Genomic DNA, 18491 nt, shown 5'->3' with positions numbered 1-18491 from the left:
CCTTAGAATTTGGTATTTTAGAAATAGAAAATAAAAAATATTGGAGTGTGAAATGCAATATATTATGGATAACAGAATTTTAAATATACTGTTCGATAGAGCTCAGTAAACTGAATAAAACTGTATTTATAATACATTGTCGACATTTTGATCTTTACGCCAATTGTGTGTATAAATTGTGTGTGTAACACAATTTAAGAGATTTACTATGTTACGTAATAATTACTTTTTTGTTTCAGATGTTATGATTTAAAGACAAAACCAAGTCACAGCTATTCTGGTAAGTAAAATTTTTACACCTCACGACGTATTACAGTTTGATTTACTTAATTATCTCTTTACTTCTGAATTAGTCATTGACGTATTTTAAGTAAAAATAAAGAATACAATAAATAAGTAAATAACAGTGATATACACGTAGAAACATCACAAATAAACAACAAAGTGCATTGTGTACAAAGTTTTCAATAAAATTGCTATTAACAAATATGTTTTTAATTATAACATAAATGCGTAATTTAATACTGCCAATAGTGCAAACAAGGGATAAACTATCCACTTATCCACTAGAAAATATACCATATTCTCAGCACAGTAGACTGAGTGATGACTTAACAAAGTCTTCCGCACTCAAGATCTTTCTTTTATACAGTCTAGTAGCAGTAGAGCTCCTTGTGAAAGAGTTCGTCCAGGGAAGTACTGCCACCTGACCTAGTTCTGTCGCCAAATGGTAGTGTCAGGATTAATGTGTTCCGGTTTTTAAGGGTAAGAAGGTTGCTGGAGATATTACAGGCACATGAGACTTGCTAACTTATATCTCAAAGTGGCGGGCGCAGTAGCAGCGAATGTTGCAAGCACGAAATGCTTACTGAGTATGTATGTATCAATGGTATTTTGGTGCAGTAACAATAACTTGAAATAAAATTGATTTTCGGCTCTAAATTGCACATTGTTTTTCAAACAAACCAACGTTTTGGAGCCTTTAATATACCCAAGACTTATAGATAGAAGATATGGAGCAGACTTGTTCTAGAATAGCGACCACGTCAAGGAAAACGTAGTGTAGAACGCCCTGCGGCAAGATGTCGGATGCGGGTGGCACAAGACCAGGAGAGTTGGCGTGCTCAAGGGGAGTCAAAGTCAAAGTCGAATAATCATTTATTCCATGACCATAAGTGACCTCCCTTAGAAGAACGAGCAAGAAACTGCAGGGATTGCTCTTTTATAATAAACTTAAATGCTATAAAAAATACACTTTGAATCATGTTTGTGTGGAAACTAGACTCATGTTGTCTTTCCATACATCTGTATCTACTAACTATCCTAACCTAACACGTAGTCTACAATTTTGTAATATGACTTGTCAACCTTAGAAAATGGTAATCTTAATATATGCTCCGGATCTTATTGTATGGTAAACTATCACAAATTCGAATTTCTTTTTTCCGAAATATCGTTTGTTCAAATTTTCATAACCCCGAAAACCGAATTATAACGAAACCGTTGTTCTTTCAGGATATATTGGATGTTTATAGCAAAGACACGATTAGGTTCGGTTAAGTTAGGTTTAAAAGAAAAAACATTTACATCTCAAAATTACGTTCGAGGTTATGAAAATACGAGCAAACGTTTTTTCTGGAAAATGTCATTGCGATCTTCTGATAGGTAACCACCGATTTCAATAAAACTTGGCAAATAGATGTAATTCCACGAATTATTGAGGGCGTTTTTTTAGAAAAAAGTTTTATTAAGTAATACAACTTTTCAAAACTTTAGTTAAACTTATACGTTAAACTTGTACTTAAACGTTATTTTAACTGCCTCCGTGGCCGAACGGTTACCATGCCGGACTGCCATGCAGAAGTCCTGGGTTCGATTCCCAGGCCGGGAGAAATATGTGTATGGCCTACATTTATTTCTCTCGTGAGTTTGGGTGTAATTTGTGGTTGTCTATGTGTGTGTCCATGGCACCCGCGACACAGGGTTTCCCTAGTGCGGGGCTATGTTGAGTGTGTGCGTTATTATGCGTTATTACTTATGATATGTATGTAGATAATCTTAATATATCTGCTCCGGGACCTTATTATAAAAATGTAATACACATTTCCCTATAAAAGAATCGCGTTTACTTTAGTTATACGAAATCGTGGTACCATGAGATTGGACTTATTTCTGAGGTTGATATTATGTTATCTTCTTTCATAATGAAATATTATGTATATTTTTCCGACCATACAAAATGTTCAAGTAAACGGCGGAGGCTTAAGTCCAACTGATAATAATCAGATTTTGTTTCAAAAAGTAATTTAATTTGTAATGTGTAATAGAACTCGATAGTTAATAATAAATTCCAAACTTTGTCACCCATGTTTTTTCCAGAGTATGTATACTTATGATAAAAATGTTTGGTACGATATGTCTTTTTTATGGGTATTATACTCATCGGTGCTATATTGTAAGATTTAAGCGAAATTTCCATCATTTATGCTTATCTTACTGCGTTAAAGCAATATTCAGCTTAGACGGTCTTATCTATATAGAATCATCGCGTCGATATACAACGAAAATAGAATTTGGAATTTGCGATGTTTTCTTTTGAAGTGAAAAGTTAATTTATTTCTTATTTATTTATTAATGAACCGACAATGAGACCCAATGCCTAGTAATTAGTTTACCCAATGTGCTTTCATAACTTTGGGAGTCCTACTTAGCCCGTGTATCTGTTACTGAATTTTGAACTAATTCAGCAGAGTACATAAAAACGAAATGGTAGAAGAATCTGTCAATGCTTTAAATAAAGTTTTAAGATTTTCACAAATTCATTTATTCAATATCAGACAACATAGTCCATAATTATACTAATACATAGAATTACAATACATTACTAATTATTTTACATTCATTATATTTGAAGTTAAATTATTGAAATTTTAAATAATGTAAAGTTAATATATTATTCATAATTATTAAGTTTATATTCCAAAATACAGTTTCTTTTTTCAAGACTCAGACACGAAGCTGCCGAGCCTTGAACACCACCGGAAAGTTGCCTGGTTATCGGTATTCTACAGGACATATCACGGAGAGTGTGCGATGGAATTGCACGATTTAATTCCGCTTTTCCCTTTTGCATCAAACGTTACGCTTCCACGTTTATGTGGTGAACGGCTATGGAGTGGAACTTCATGCCTGCAGACTTATTCTCTGAATGCTATAAGTTGGGCCTTTTCAAGGCGAGAATGAATAAGCATTATTTAGGTGTACGTACATGCTTCATCGTCGACCTTATCGACACTTTCCACCAAGTGAGATAGAGGTCAAATGCGCACTTATATATTTTATTAAAAAAACAAACGTTTAGTAGCAGTAGAGCTTCTTGTGAAAGCCTTCGTCCAGGGAAGTGACCTTACCTATTTCGCCGCCAAGCACTAATGTGAACATTACTGAATTCTGCGTTCAACTTATGTCTCTAAGTGGCACTGAAACTGCTGTGGACAAGCGTGTCGCTTACCACAAAATGTAAATAATTTCAATAAAAAAAAGAAAAAAGAAGATATCCATAATATTAACCTTAGAGCTAAGTCCAAACTCATGGTACCACGATTTCGTTTAACCAAGGTAAACGATTCTTTTATGGGGAACCGTATACGTTTTTACAATAAGATTCCGGAGCATATATTAAGATTATCATTTCCTAAGTTTTAAAATTACTTTAAAAATATTTCGAGTTCTTTGGTTTTCGCGATTGTTACACATAGGAAATGAAACTATTTTTCCGCATTTAAATCTAGTATATTTGCTTTTTCAAACAAACCGACATTTCGTGCCCTTTACAGGCCCCATGGTCACGGTTGACCATGACCAGGTACGCTGATATGAGTGTACGAATTTAATATCCAGCCGCTTGCTATGAAGTAATCTACATGAACGGTTGTTGAATTTTTTTATAATATTCTCCCTATTTGCCAACGTGGACCATTGTTTTTGCTAAATATTTAATAATTTCAATTTTCTGAAACTGAATTTCATAAACCGAATACCTTACATTCTGATGCCGTGTTGATTCTCTATTTATTTATTTTATTTATTTATTTTACCTTTATTGTACAACACACTTTCCACTGAGGAAAATTTATGGAATAAATTTAGTGATAGAGTGAAGAATACGTGAAAGATGTGGTTTGAAAGAGGATGTGGTGACTAGAATAGAGAAAAGAACGTTGAGGTGGTTTGGACATATAGAATTGATGATTATCAAACAGATTTATAATAGGAATGTCGATGGAAGGATTTTAAAAGGACGACTCAGAAGTACTTACATTGACAAGATCAGTGATGTCATCAAAAACGGCTGGGATCCGAAGTGACAAGAATGAAAGGAATTATATGAAAAGGGTAGTAGATGTGTGTGTGAGCCTCGAGAATTGTGTTTGCTTACCCCTCCTTTGGCCAAGGTCGTGAGCTTATGTATGTACAATACGCCGAAGTACTAATGGCGGACTTAATGCTATAAGGGTTTCTGTACCATTCAACCATTGGACCAAACAGAAAAAAAACAACAGGTTGGTGCTACACTTAAAACAAGAAGAACAAAATAGTATAATTTTATAAAGGATTTTGTATTAAGAGCGGGTAGATTTTGACAATTCATAGCGGCCACGTTGTTGAGGCTACATTTGTCAAATGTGTTGTTTATATTACAGTCACTAAAGACAAATCATCATGGCAAGTTACAGCGTCAAGCAACACGTGCAAATGATAAAATAGTTATTATCAAAATGGGTGTTGTATTGTGGCAACGTCTTTCTTGCTATGAAGTCTCCACTATTTTATGATGGTATACCAGCAGAAGAACAATTGCTCTTTAAACCTGAGGTTGACTACCGGAATAGGTACATTTGTTTTTATTAATATACTTCATGACCGTAACTCCCACTGCTACCTTTATTCCCGGTTCCAGCTGTTATCCCTTCACATCTGCTCAAGACGTCCTTGCATCACTAAGATGTTCGTTTCTTAGTACTGCCACCTTACCTACTTATTTCTACGGCCAAGCAGTAATGTCAACCTTACTGTGTTCCGGTTTTGAAGGGGAAGGGTACTGGTGAAATTACAGGCACATGAGACTTGTCAATTTATTTTTCAGGCTGGCGCATTGTCAGAACTCCTCAGATCTTTGCTTATTTAAAGCTCTGAGTGGGGCTGCAACTGTTATGAACAGGTGTGTAGCTTATCATCATGCACACGACTTATTCGTCCCATCACTTGATATTATGAAAATAATAACAATAATAATCCACGAGGAGCTCGAGCTTTGGAAGTTGAAACGTAATATTATTTCATACCCATATAAATTATTAACGAGCAGCTCTAACATTAACGCCGTACACAATACTACCTCATTCAAAAGTTATCGAAACTTTAATGATAGACATCATATTCCAAAGTTTCCGCTTCAAAGTTGTAATTAAATAAAGTTCTAACAACACACATTCATGGCACTTTCTTTCTCGGAGGTGTCAAATTGATCGCGCGTAACAGAAAATGTACAGGCGACACTTGATTACCGGCTGCGGTTACACCGGTTCACCCTTAGAGACAATTCTTGTATCACATTGGCTAAATTACAAAGATACTTAAACACTGGAAGTATTCAATGATTTATTTTTGTCTAGCATAATTATTTTATGACTTAAATTAGTACAGCACGACTTAATGACATATTGTGTGAATGTAAATATGGTCTGACTTTTTTTTTAATATAATACCAACTGATGGGATGAACAAGTCGTGCGCCTGGTGGCTCAGAGCTTCAAATCACAAAGTTCTGAAGGGCACTGCCAGTGCGCCCGTCACCCTGAGACATAAGTTGACAAGTCCCATGTACCTTACTCGTCAAATCCGTAAGCCAACCACCAGACGCACGACTTCGTGTTCATCCCGTCACTTGGTATCGTAAAAGGAAATTCTCATCGACCTCGTTCCGTTGGACCTTAGAACTATGCAAGTAAATAACCTTATTCGTCATTTTTAAAAATAAAGTAATAATAAAATAAATAAAACAAAGTAATTATAATTATAATATAATCTCAGTGCAAGGTACTAAAAAAACCGACCTCAAAAGTACGTGAAGCTACATTTATTTGCTAAGTTTTATTGAAATATCCCCTAGTTCGCCACTATACAGGACTCTTTCGATTATCTCCAGTGTCAACACTGGAGATAATAGAAATAGGTTCTCACTACGACACTACTCAAAGTAAATCGAGAGAATAACGCCTTGAATTGGAGAAATAGCAAAATCAACCATTAAAGTAATTGCTCCTAAATTACATGAGGCGCTATTTATAAAAATGAATCTTCATGCGTGAACAGCCACCCTTCGAGGTGGATGATTTTCTTCAAAATGAAATGGGACCACTTGGAAGTACCCCCTTTCCAACAAAAAAGAATCATGAAAATCGATTCACAAATACCGGAGTTATCGCGTAACATACATACAAAAAAAAAGAACATACAGTCGAGTTGAGAATCTCCTCCTTTTTTGAAGTCGGTTAAAAATTAAATTAAAACTTTCTCACCTCTTCCATTTCTCTCTATATCTTTAAGTATCTGAGATTTGACCCCAAATTGACTAGCGGACATACTCGAGATGCCATTGGAGTATTAGAACAATGTAGTCTAGAAATGTATTGACGCAACGTCTCACTATAGATTGAAATAGTTTTCCTGACAGCTATTTGATATAGCAAATGTAAAGGAAAAGCATAGAAAGAAACGTATGGACACGTGCCAAATACCCCAAAACTACGCTTTAATAATTGTGGTTAAAGAATATTTATTTCTCTTAAGAATATAAATTCACTTAAAGAGAAAATTTAAAATCTTACTTCAAAACTTAATAGTAAAGCGCACTAAAATCTATACAACCATCACCATTCACTGCATATTAGGAAAAATAATGTACGTAGACAAAAATTAAAATCATACGTTTTGAGTTGAATTTATCTGCAATTAGTTCCGATGAAGGCATTCACACGCAACAAACAAAAACATGGATGTAAGAATTATGACTTATCCATCCCGCATCTAGATATGGCATAGACAGAATTCACTTTTTAGTTTTTATTCACTTTTAGGACAATTATTTGGTCACATGATTTTTTTGTTTTTATTTATTTATTTAACTTAACACTCGCATTTACTGTGTATTTATTATTATTATTTCTTTTTTAATGTATTACTTCAATTAGTTTTTTTAATTTATTTATTTTTTACTTATTTATATTTATTATTATTCTTTTTTGTTACTATTTGTTAAAACTGATGTTTACCGTTGGTTATATTTAGGTATTTATAAAATGTAAAACTGTAAATTTAACATTAATAATTTCAATTATAAATAGTAAATTTTTTAATTTTTTTTTTTTTAGTTTGACGTATTGATGGTTATGAAAGAATGAATGACTTGAGCATTTTTTTAAATCCAGCTATCGTTTTTGCATTCTTAATGTAATTTGGCAGTTTATTGTACAGTTTAGCACTTTCATATTCTATATTATGTTTACCGTAATTTGTTTTAGGTGGTCTGAGAACCAGGTTGTTCTTACTACGTAGTTAGACACTCTGTAGTTGAGATTTCTGTTTAAAACTAATGACAGTATTTATATTATTGTTTAGGATTTTCCTTATTAGCATACACGTCGAGTACACATAAGATTGTCTTATATCCATTAATCTTGTTTCTTTATATATTTTATCCGTAGGTGTGTAATAATTATACCCGAAAAGTATTTTAATTAACTTGTTTTGTTTGCCGCCAGTGCTTGTGGTACATACGAATCGCGTACGGGAACGAGGGCAAACGTGACTGGTGCATATAAGAATGAAAGAACGCAGCTGGTACATATAGCAACAAGGGCAAACGAAATGGGTGCATATGGGAACGAGGGCATACAAAATGAGTCCATATGGAGTCGGGCGCATGCAATACGGACTGGAATATAATATGTTATACACCTACTGTTTAATACAGCAAATTGTCTGTGTATAACGTCGGGGATAGTGCAAATCCGCGTAAGTAGTATCGGTAAAAACCGCGTATCTGCACCAAAAAAAATTTCACAGGAGAGGGATTTAACGTTATTACTGCCTTATTTCAATGGTCAGGACTTCCATTTTCGTACAGCAAGCATTCATTTATACTGTTTACGGACTGATAACAATAGATTTCCGTAGATCACGCTAATTGCTAAGTTGCCACGACTTTTACGCGGATTTGAATTGGCGACTAAATTACCTAAATGGAGACTCATAATCAAATGCTAGTTACGCGTAATTGCACTATCCCCGACGTTATCAAACATTGACCTTGTTAACAGTGAACACAATTCTGATGACGACACTTCTCATGACTACTTGAAAAAATATTATGACGTCATACCATTCATCTGTACAAAATTTTATCCAAAAAATTAATACACTATCTTGTAAGCCCAATGGCCGGCTACCTCACCCAACGTATTAGCATAGCAATACAAAAAACACTGCTAGCATCTTGGGCACCTTGCCGCGGGTCCCAATTTTATTCACAAAATTCCAATCTAGTTTTAGTTTCTAGTTTTTAAGCTTTTATTGTACCAAAGTATTTTTACTTATTGTCCAATAAAATGATTTTGGCCTGGCTTTTAAATATAATGACGATGACGATGATAACGTTGTTGAGATTTACAAATAATATCGAAATAAATAGCAGATGAAGAAAAAATTCCATGAACTTTTAATTATAGTCGATACAGCCTGTTGTTATAATTTTCTCACAGATCCGCCTCCAATTATGAATATTTTAAAAGTTCTTGAATAAAGTAAAAGCGACAAATGCGTGATTCCACTTTATTTCATCTAAGCATAAAGACATAAATTATTTTTGTCAGTCCTGAACTACAGTATACTTTTATTTAATAATTTATGAAGGTTGTAAAGTTCCGCTCTACGACCTTAACTCTAAAACCGCCGTCTATATTTAAAGAGCAATGCCCTTACGACAATTTTATACTACCCAATACTTTCTATACACGGTTGTTGTAGTTTATGATGTAAGTAATGTTTTCGAGTGAGACGCCTGTCACCATGAGATATAAGTTGACAACTCCCATGTGCCCGTAATTTCACCAATACCCTTACCCTTCCAAACCGGAACGCAGTAATGATCACGTTACTGCTTGGCGACAGAAATAGGTAATGTGACAGTACTTCCCTGGACGAACTCTTACACAAGGACCTCTACTGCTGCTTAAAACATTGTATTAACACAACTGTTAATTGACAAGTGTCACTACAGCATAGAAGAACATTTGAGTGACCGTTCCTTAAGCTAGGTAAATGCTGAAGGTGTGTAGGTACTAGTTAGTTATTAAAATTAATATTTTTTTTTACGTTGTACCATTATTATTATCTTTCTTTTAGTTTGACATTGCTTTTTTTATTTAATTGAATTCGTATGTCGTTTTGGTTTATTGCAAAGATTCCATAAAATGTTTGTTACCGTCTATACTATGAATAGATCCGAAATAAGTTTTTTAATAAAAAAAACGACCTCAAAAGTTCATGGTATTGGATCTATTTGCCAGTTTTATTGAAATCGGTTACCGAAAAGTGCGCGAAACCGGATTCATCCCCTAGTTTGTCACCCTTAGAGGCGGAATATTTTATTCAAATTTAAATGGAACCAATACCGAAGTACCCTCTTTCCGACAAGAAAGAATCATCAAAATCGATTTTCACAATTCTCACGACGGTAGAATCGCGTAACATACACAAAAAAATACAGTCAAATTGAGCACCTCCTTTTTTTCAAGTCGTTTAAAAATAGTTTCATTTCGTAGAAATTAATAAATTCTTTCTAATAAATGATCGTAATCCTATCGTATAGTGTGAATAGCCTTCGAATGTTGGTTAGAATTCTTGATAACTATTGGAGCGGCCTCGTTTTTTAAGATCCCAAAGGAAATTACTGGCTTGTAATTGTTTCTGAACACAATTCTTTATAGTGCTTTATGATAGGGCTCATTTTTTATTACAGTGTATTTATTTGTGAGTATATTTTGCAGCAAAATCAGTGGATCTTTTTTGTTGTTGTCGACTGACACAATGTCTCTCGTGGTATTGACTCCTTTAATATGAACAAATTCGACTTTGTGGATTCCTTCTAAGTCGTTAAAAATAATCAGTTATTCCATAGTTATCTTTTTTATGATACTAAGTGACGGTACGAACAAGTGCGCCTAATGGTAAGCGACGTGCCTGTCTATAACAGTTGCAGTATCAGTCAGTGCCATAAATTACACAGATCTGAGGTGCACTTTCACGGCACCCATCACCCTGAGATATAAGTTGACAAGTCTAAATATATTATTAATAATTATGTAGTCATTTACATATTTTATTGATACAATTCCATATGTTTACACGAAGTTACAAAAGCCGGATTCGACGAATCTACCATCAATACGATAATAAGAATTGTTTTACTGGACAAAATGTTTACAGTATCCGGTGTTGGTATTGTTTGTAAGTTTCTTGTGTTAGTAGCTCCATTCTTCCATCGTACAGATTTATATATCAGTAAATAAACAAATTACTAGACAGCAATGGATAAACTAAAGAAAATATGGAGGAATAGAAACATTACCAAGGCCACTAAAATTCGGCTGGTCCTAACACTAGTTTCCCCATATTTCTGTACGCTGCAGAGACATGGGCGCTCCGTAAAATCGAGAAGAAGATGGACGCTCTGGAAATGTGGTGCTGGAGAAGAATGCTTGTTGTGTCGTGGACAGACTTTTGTTCAAACGCCTCCTTACTCCAAAAACTCGGCATGAAGCAGCGTCTGTCTATTGTGGTACAAACTCGCATCCTGAAATTCTTTGGTCACGTCTCAAAATGGAATTTTGACTCCATAGAGCATCTTGTTGTGCAAAGCAGAGTGGAGAGCACTAGACTGCGCGGAACGTCGCCCATTCGATGGTACGATGAAACAAAATCTGCAGTGAGCAGTCCTTTAGATGAGTGTACGAGGGAGTCCACTAACAGAGAGAGACGACGAGATGTCGTGAGGCAAGCCACATCAGCCGTTAACAAACGTACTCCGTGATCATATATAAATAAACAAATTAAGGTGGGTCACCGGAGGACCAGCTGGAAAAACTATTTTGCTAGGTGAAAAGGTTTAGTAGGTATTTACTATTAAATAATGGTGTCACAAAAAATATACCATACACCTAAGGATATTGTCTAAAGAATGTGTTAATTAGTTACGCGATAGGACTTACTTCACACGGTAAAAATATAAAATCCTGAAAACAGGCTAAAATACAAAAAGTACAAGACGAATTATTTAAAAATAAAATATCTCTATTTCTTTCTAAGAATTACAGAGGAACTGCTAAATTTTGGTTTTCAACTGAAGTCCTATAGTTATTAAATTAACATTTATCCCAAATTTGAAAATTGTCCAGTCGCCATCGGGCGCTTGTTCACGTCGGATCTGTATCAGATTTTCTCCGTCTGTTCTTAATTTATTCATATAAATTTTCAGAGCCCGGGTTGCGGGACGCGAGGTGCGATCCCCCACACCTCACCTCCTATAACGTAGGCTTGCATTGAAATACCTTAAGAACAACAAACATATCGTCTGAGATAATGCAGTTACGCGTAACTGAGATAGTGCAGTTACGCGTAACTAGCATGGAGACTCATAAGTCTCCATATCGGTAATTTAGTCACCAAATTAAATCCGCGTAAATGTCGTGGCAACGAAATGGCATGATTTACGAGAATCTATTGTTATCAGTTCATAGACAACAGATATTAATGCTCACTGTCCAAAAACGAAAGTCGTAGCCATTGAAATAACAAAGTAATATTATTAAATCCCTCTCCTGTCAAATTTGGTTTGGTGCAGATACGCGCTTCTTACCACTATATATATTATACGCGGATTTTCACTATCCCCGACGATATGTAAGTTTGCATGTATGCCTGTGTATGTATGTGTGTGTATGTGTGGTTTCTGCAAAATAACAAACTTTATTTTACAAATGTGAAAGCTTTAAAAATAGTTCATAAAAACATTGTCTCTCGAACAATCGATTTGTAGCATTAGTAAGAGTGTCTAGACAATTTTATTGCAGCGACGAGGCGTGGTCTGTATGAGTGTGGAGATATTACTTTTATATGCTCTCAATTCCTTATAACGTTTCTTCTAGCTACTGTCGTAATGTTACACTAACGCAATTTCTTAAAGTGATATGAATTATTTATTAAAAGTCACAGGGTTTTTATATAAATTATATACGTACCATCGGATATATAACCAGAAATAGAAAGGAAATGTCATTTAATTTGTGTGAAAACTATTCTGCCATGTCATTATTGTGACAACTGCGCTCCGATTGGCCAGCCCGAATCCGAAACAATTGACGGGTGTCGTGAATTGTTTCACTTCAAATCGACGAAAATTGCAAAATTACACATTTAATATATAATTTCCGATGAAATTTGATTCCGTTGGTTTTTTACTAGATGTTTTGCTGTTTTTTCCCCACACCACCGAATGGAACAGCACGCCATTGTTAGAAATATTATCTTTATTACAATAAATACAGAATATTATTGGAATATGCGGAGACGTACACACAGGAGGCCTACCATAACCTTTCCAAAAACAATCTTATTTCAATGTAAGCTTAAAGTAAGCTTATTGTAATACTACTCATATTCGTACCATGATGAACCTGTCAACCAAGTAATGTATTACTGCAAAAGTCATTGAAAGAACGAATGATTTCCGAATATTGTCTATTCCTTACTACAAACAGGAAAGAGATAACGCTACGTGAACTATATAATGCCTTCTCTTTCTTTTTTGATGTTCCGAATCGTCTTATCGTAGTATAATGTTTAAGTACTTAATGTTATTTACATTCAGAGAATTTTGACTGCTAAGAAAAGAAAAGTATGTAATAATAAAATCTATTAAAATTACGTTGTTTTCAATAATTATTTTGCATTATCATGAAGAAAAATAAATAAAACAAGCTGAGTCTTGATAGTCACGTTGTGAGTTCGGAACTATAGTCTAGTGTCAACTGTTAGTTTTGCCAAGGAGCATAGGCGCTGTTATAATTGTCGAAATAAACATCGCGTGTTTTTATTTAACGAAAAAATATTTACTATGTGCTATTATATAAAAAGTAAACAAAATATTGAAGAGATATATGTAAATAAATATGTGCAACTTAACTTTTAATCATTACAAATCAATATTAAGACAATAAAACTGAAAATAATATTGTTTCCGTTGCATCCGTGCAACTATTTTAAGATTGCTAAATTTGACATAAGAGCAATATTACTTTAATGTTAAAGTCGCGTCATAGTACGAACTGAGTGAATGACTAATCACAAAGTTGCCAATAAAACATCATAGTTTTAACCTTAGAGCATATAACCAAATGGAGACGACACGTGGCCAAATTTCTATAGAAAAAAGTCTGTCATATTTACGCGTCCCCCCGCAACGCACACAAATAAATTGCTAATACTAATGCGTTTCTCGATCACGTCGCTATACATACACACTAATATAGTTAGACAATACCAGCGTAGACTTTACGCACACAGTCTTTCTCGCACACAGGAACGTCTTGTCTGAATACGGTCCAAACGTCATTCGTTCTGTACACGAGCTTGTGCTTGAAAGTATCGATATTTAACTATCGATAATATTTCGTTAGCTGACAAATTTTATATTAATTCTTGCTTAATAAATTAAAAAGCAAAGAAATTTTAGATGGGATTCTATAGTAATAATAAGATGCGTCACACATTACTAGCATGTATCCCACAGAAATCTAAATAAATAGGCAATAGAAGTCACATAGATATGGTGACAATGTCGCCGCACTGATGCCATACACAACAGCAATGCGCGAACTATCATTCAGTATTGCTCAAACCTACGGAAGTGAAAGAATATGTAAAAATGGTGGTTTGTAGCATATCTAATTGCAGAAACACGTCCTCAAACTGTAATTATACCAATAAGGAAATTGCATTTCACCGGTAACTTTATTAAAAGCACAAATGCTGCTTTTATTAAAATACAATTCGCTATAAGAATCAGCTTCTTCGTTTTATAGTCAATGTGAATAAACCATTGCGGTTTAAGTTGTCAAATATATGCGGTGTTAGAGTTTGCACGGAGCAATGTTATTCACGATTTCGAATATTGTAGTAGTGGGTTAGTGATGTAGTGACTGCATACCTTTGTTTTGATAAATTATCTACAGAAGTATTTTGTGTATTACTATAACATTATTAGACACAACGATCTTATGTAATTGACGTTTGAAATCTGTCGCTCAACCTACATATATTAATTTCCTTTAAAAATGGTGCGTCTTTTGCATTGCCGAGGCATAGTTGCATAATAGAGAGGCATAATTGTATGAACCTTTTTAGAAAATTGCGCATCATTTTCATTGCTAAAATATAGATGATTATGATTTTGTTGTACAGAATGAATATTCCGTAATGTAGGTAAGAAGTAAAACACAATGGAAAAAGAAAACCAATTTATTTTGTTATTGATAAAGCTGGGTGTATGAGTGTAAATCCTCTGAACAATTACGTACGCTCATAAAAAAAATCTATTCAAGTAATGTTCATGTTGTAAAAATAACAAATACAAATAGATACAAAAGTCGTGAGCAGGACATTAATAGTTCTATTGGTTTTTAAAATGTATTAATTTTGAATATATATGCCTGATACAATTCTTAGGATTAATTTTCTTGGATAAATAAGTTATTCTAATGTTAGTATACTTTTCTGTTACTAATTTTGCAAGTTCTATATTGTGAACAATGCAATAATTATCAAAATAGTGATTTTGGATGTTTGGAAACAATTGCCTGCCAATAAATAGTTTTAATACTTTATTGGTGACCCATTGAGTCGAACAAGTGCGCTTAACTTTTTTATCAACTGTTAAGTGTTTCCGGATCTCTACTTCACAAAGGCGACATAATTCAATAACCTCTTTTGAGGCGTACATTAGGCCACCTCTGCTTTTTTGGTAAATTAAACTTTGTTCATCAGGCTGACCACATAAGCCTTTCATGCATGTAGTACACTTAATCTTTTTAATAATTGAAAATACAACGTAGCCCGCTATATATTCCACAACCTTTTCTCCAAAAGGAGACAAGTATATTTGTGTCTCTATGTCGGAAATCATTTCACTTTCTTCAGCAGAATTGGTCATACATGAAGTTTCAGTCTCTTTGTGGCGGGAAGTACTGTTAATTTTTTCAATTGCTGATGTACAGTTAAGTATTAAGATTTTTTCTAATGGAATACAGTTTGTGCCCCGTTCATTTCGGTTTAATTCTGTGTGTACTAATAGTTTTTTATATATGGCTTCAAATTGACGAGCAGATGGATTGTCTGAATAACCACCGTGGCTTCTGACTATTGAAAAAAATATTTCAATGTGGTCCTGGCTGGTTTTGTGTAACGGTAAATATGTTAATTGTGCGTTTGAACCCAAAATTAAATTTTCAAATAGGCGTTTTGCACTTTCAATACACACAAGAAATCCAAGAAATCCTGTATAACGTGGTGATTTTAAAAGATTGACGCGTTTAGTCACATTTTGGCGATTTGTCACGTCGGTTTCTAAATTCAAAAGCACCGCTTTTGCGTCATTTAATCTCACAAATGCATTCTCATAATTTTTTAAATTCAGGGCTTGCTTGTATCCATTGCTCCAAGTTTTGGAATCAAGAATGTCGAATATGTCATTGATTAATTTCAAAAATTCTGCTGTCGGGCCGACGTTTTGAAATTCAGGTAATCTCATCACTTTGTTACAAAATATTAATGCGTCAGCTACGCTAGTGCTAAAAAGCTGAGCTGCAAGGCGAACGTTCATTATTTTAGTCTTGAAGAAGACGTGATTTGCTTTTAATTTATTAGCCATATAAAACAGTTCCTCTTCCTGTAACTCATGCAGTGTTTGAATATATGACCACTGAATTATTGCTCCAGATACAGGGTGGACGAAAAACTGACAATGCTCAAATGCATTTCGTATTAGTTTAAGCATGTGACAGGGATCTAAAAAGAAAAAGCATTGCTGTCCTGTTTTGGGGTCTAAAATAGCAGTTTGTAAATTGTTTACGTCTAAGCAGCAGCCTAATTCTTCAGCCATGGCAATGTTCGCTTTTGTACCATCACATGTCAATGCTTTGACTTCTACGCCAGTTTCATGAATTAAATGGAAAGCCTGAGTCACAAGTCGCACTTTTTGTTGAGCTGTTACGCCTTTTACTAAGAAGTATCCAATGGGTAATTTCCAAGTAGTGTTAATTCCCACCAACAGAAATACCAAAACGTCAGTCGCTTCGTCAGAATTATCTGGCACGAAGTCAAATCCATGGTCTACGTAACCATAATATCTTTGAGTACTTGTAACGTATTCCGTTAATTGACGAATCTTCATTTCGTCCATAACTAATGTACAATATATTTTTTTGTCGGGATTACTTTCAGCTCGTAATCGTAGAGCAACTAACGCTTCCTTTGTGAACCCTGGCCGCCCATCGATGGAACTATACCATTTTGTTAAAGTTCTCGGCGCAGGCAAACAAGTCCCAAAAATCTTTCTCACATATCTATAAGCTTTTGGTGAATAAAAATGTAAAGTTAAAGCAAAACATCGAAGTTCAGCGGAATATTTGGTTCTAGGGATTTTTCCCGTTTTGCTTTTAAGCAACTGTCTGCTCAAAAGCTCTTTTTCTTCTACGCCAATTTTGTTTAATACTAGACGTTCCTCTCTATTTATCAAAGATTTTTGAACTAAGCTATTTAAAATTTCTTGCAGACTAGCAACTTTTTTTTTCAAGTACCGTTTTTGCGATTGCAGTCTTTTAATTTTATTAGTTTTCATTTGTAAACATTTTCTTAAGACTTTTTTCCTGGGTGTTTCTTCTAATTGCGGGTTGTACGTCGAAAGAGTACTGTTTTCCGACGTATGTGGGTGAACTTTGCTCGTTTCGCATTTGTCAATTGATTGAGAACTATCCTCTTTTCTTCTTTTTGGATTAGATGGTCCAGGTTCATCGGCAGACGCGTTACAGGAGTCAACCTAAAAATAAATCAATATGTACATACTACTTTTTTCATCTGTCAGTAATATCATTTATCAAATCAATTATCAGTAAAAGACGTACATTATGTTATGTGTGAACACTACGTCACTACAAAAACATATTGGTGGGCAAACCAATATTTCTAGAAAAGGATATGAAATTATATATGTATAGCGCTCAAAACAATCTAGGGCTGATCTACATTTCTGGCCATAATAAAACGTACTTATTTTTTTTATTATTAAAAGAAACTAATTAAATATTGTAAACGAAAATGAGTCTATGTGTTGTCTTGACTAGTTTATACTGGATGAATTTTCACACTTGTGCTGAATAAAATGCGATGCATCACTGGTCTATACCAGTCATATAATCATAGACCACAATCTAAGCAATAAGTAACAACACTTACCTCAGGTAATATTAAAGTTGGCACGGATCTATTTTTCAATCTTCTTTTGTTATTCGATCGTAGTACAAAACACGATGTTTCAAAATGTTGAGAGCAAATTGTGCTTGTGCGTTTAGGGACCCACGTTGGATGATTGTTACACGCTTGGATCCAGGCGGCGCGAACCGAAAGGTCTTTTGGAAATCTATAAAATAATTATTTCGTAACTACAAATGTATTGAAAATATCGATATCGATGTTTGTGCTGTCCTACAGCACAATGTTAGTGGCGGTGTGGCAACTTTTTTAAAACAAATGTGCCTATATGTGTATACTACAAGAAACGTAAGAAAACGTTAAATATAAGTATTACAATTAGTCCAAGTATACTTTGTACAACAAATTTAAACATTTCACGTTAATACTTTTTGAAGGGAAAAATTTGTACTATTTTCGTATTTAATGATAATCACTCCTAACGTGATGTTTTTAGATCAAATAAATGCCGAGCACATAAAGAGGTATAGTAAAGTATCCATTAACATTATCCACAAATAATGCTATTATATTTGCATTACAACATTTACAACTACTAAAAATATGTACATATATAATTCAACCTTACAAAATCACTACATTAGGTGAAATTAGGGAATTTCGATTACGTGGCAACATTGTTGTTTGACAATATTTTATTCATTTTTGTAAGTTTTTAGCAAATTTAATGCAATATTTGACAGTAACAATGTAAAAAAATACTTACTTGTGAAAGGTAATGTTGTCCTTTTTTAGAGAAGATGTATTTGATTTTTTTAAACACGAAAATACACTACAAAGTGGCATTTTAACGGGAGATGTTTTCGGGCGAACGGCGTTCCGATAAA

General features: G+C 34.2%; 1 protein-coding gene across 1 annotated transcript in view; it reads left to right on the top strand.

Annotated features, from left to right (window-relative positions):
* The first annotated feature begins 236 nt into the window (after nt 1–236).
* The window catches only part of LOC113233537 (sex peptide receptor), a 191183-nt gene continuing 172928 nt past the window's right edge, over nt 237–18491 (top strand). Inside the window, exon 1 of the mRNA XM_026468660.1 lies at nt 237–280. The gene's annotated coding sequence lies outside the window, so the exon portion shown is untranslated. The remainder of the gene's footprint in view (nt 281–18491) is intronic.

The sequence above is a fragment of the Hyposmocoma kahamanoa genome, unplaced genomic scaffold (assembly GCF_003589595.1).
Source record: "Hyposmocoma kahamanoa isolate Upper Pololo Valley unplaced genomic scaffold, ASM358959v1 79, whole genome shotgun sequence".
NCBI classification, from domain to species: Eukaryota; Metazoa; Arthropoda; class Insecta; order Lepidoptera; family Cosmopterigidae; genus Hyposmocoma; species Hyposmocoma kahamanoa.
The sequence above is the reverse complement of the archived record's forward strand: the minus strand, read 5'-3'. Positions and strand labels throughout refer to the sequence as shown.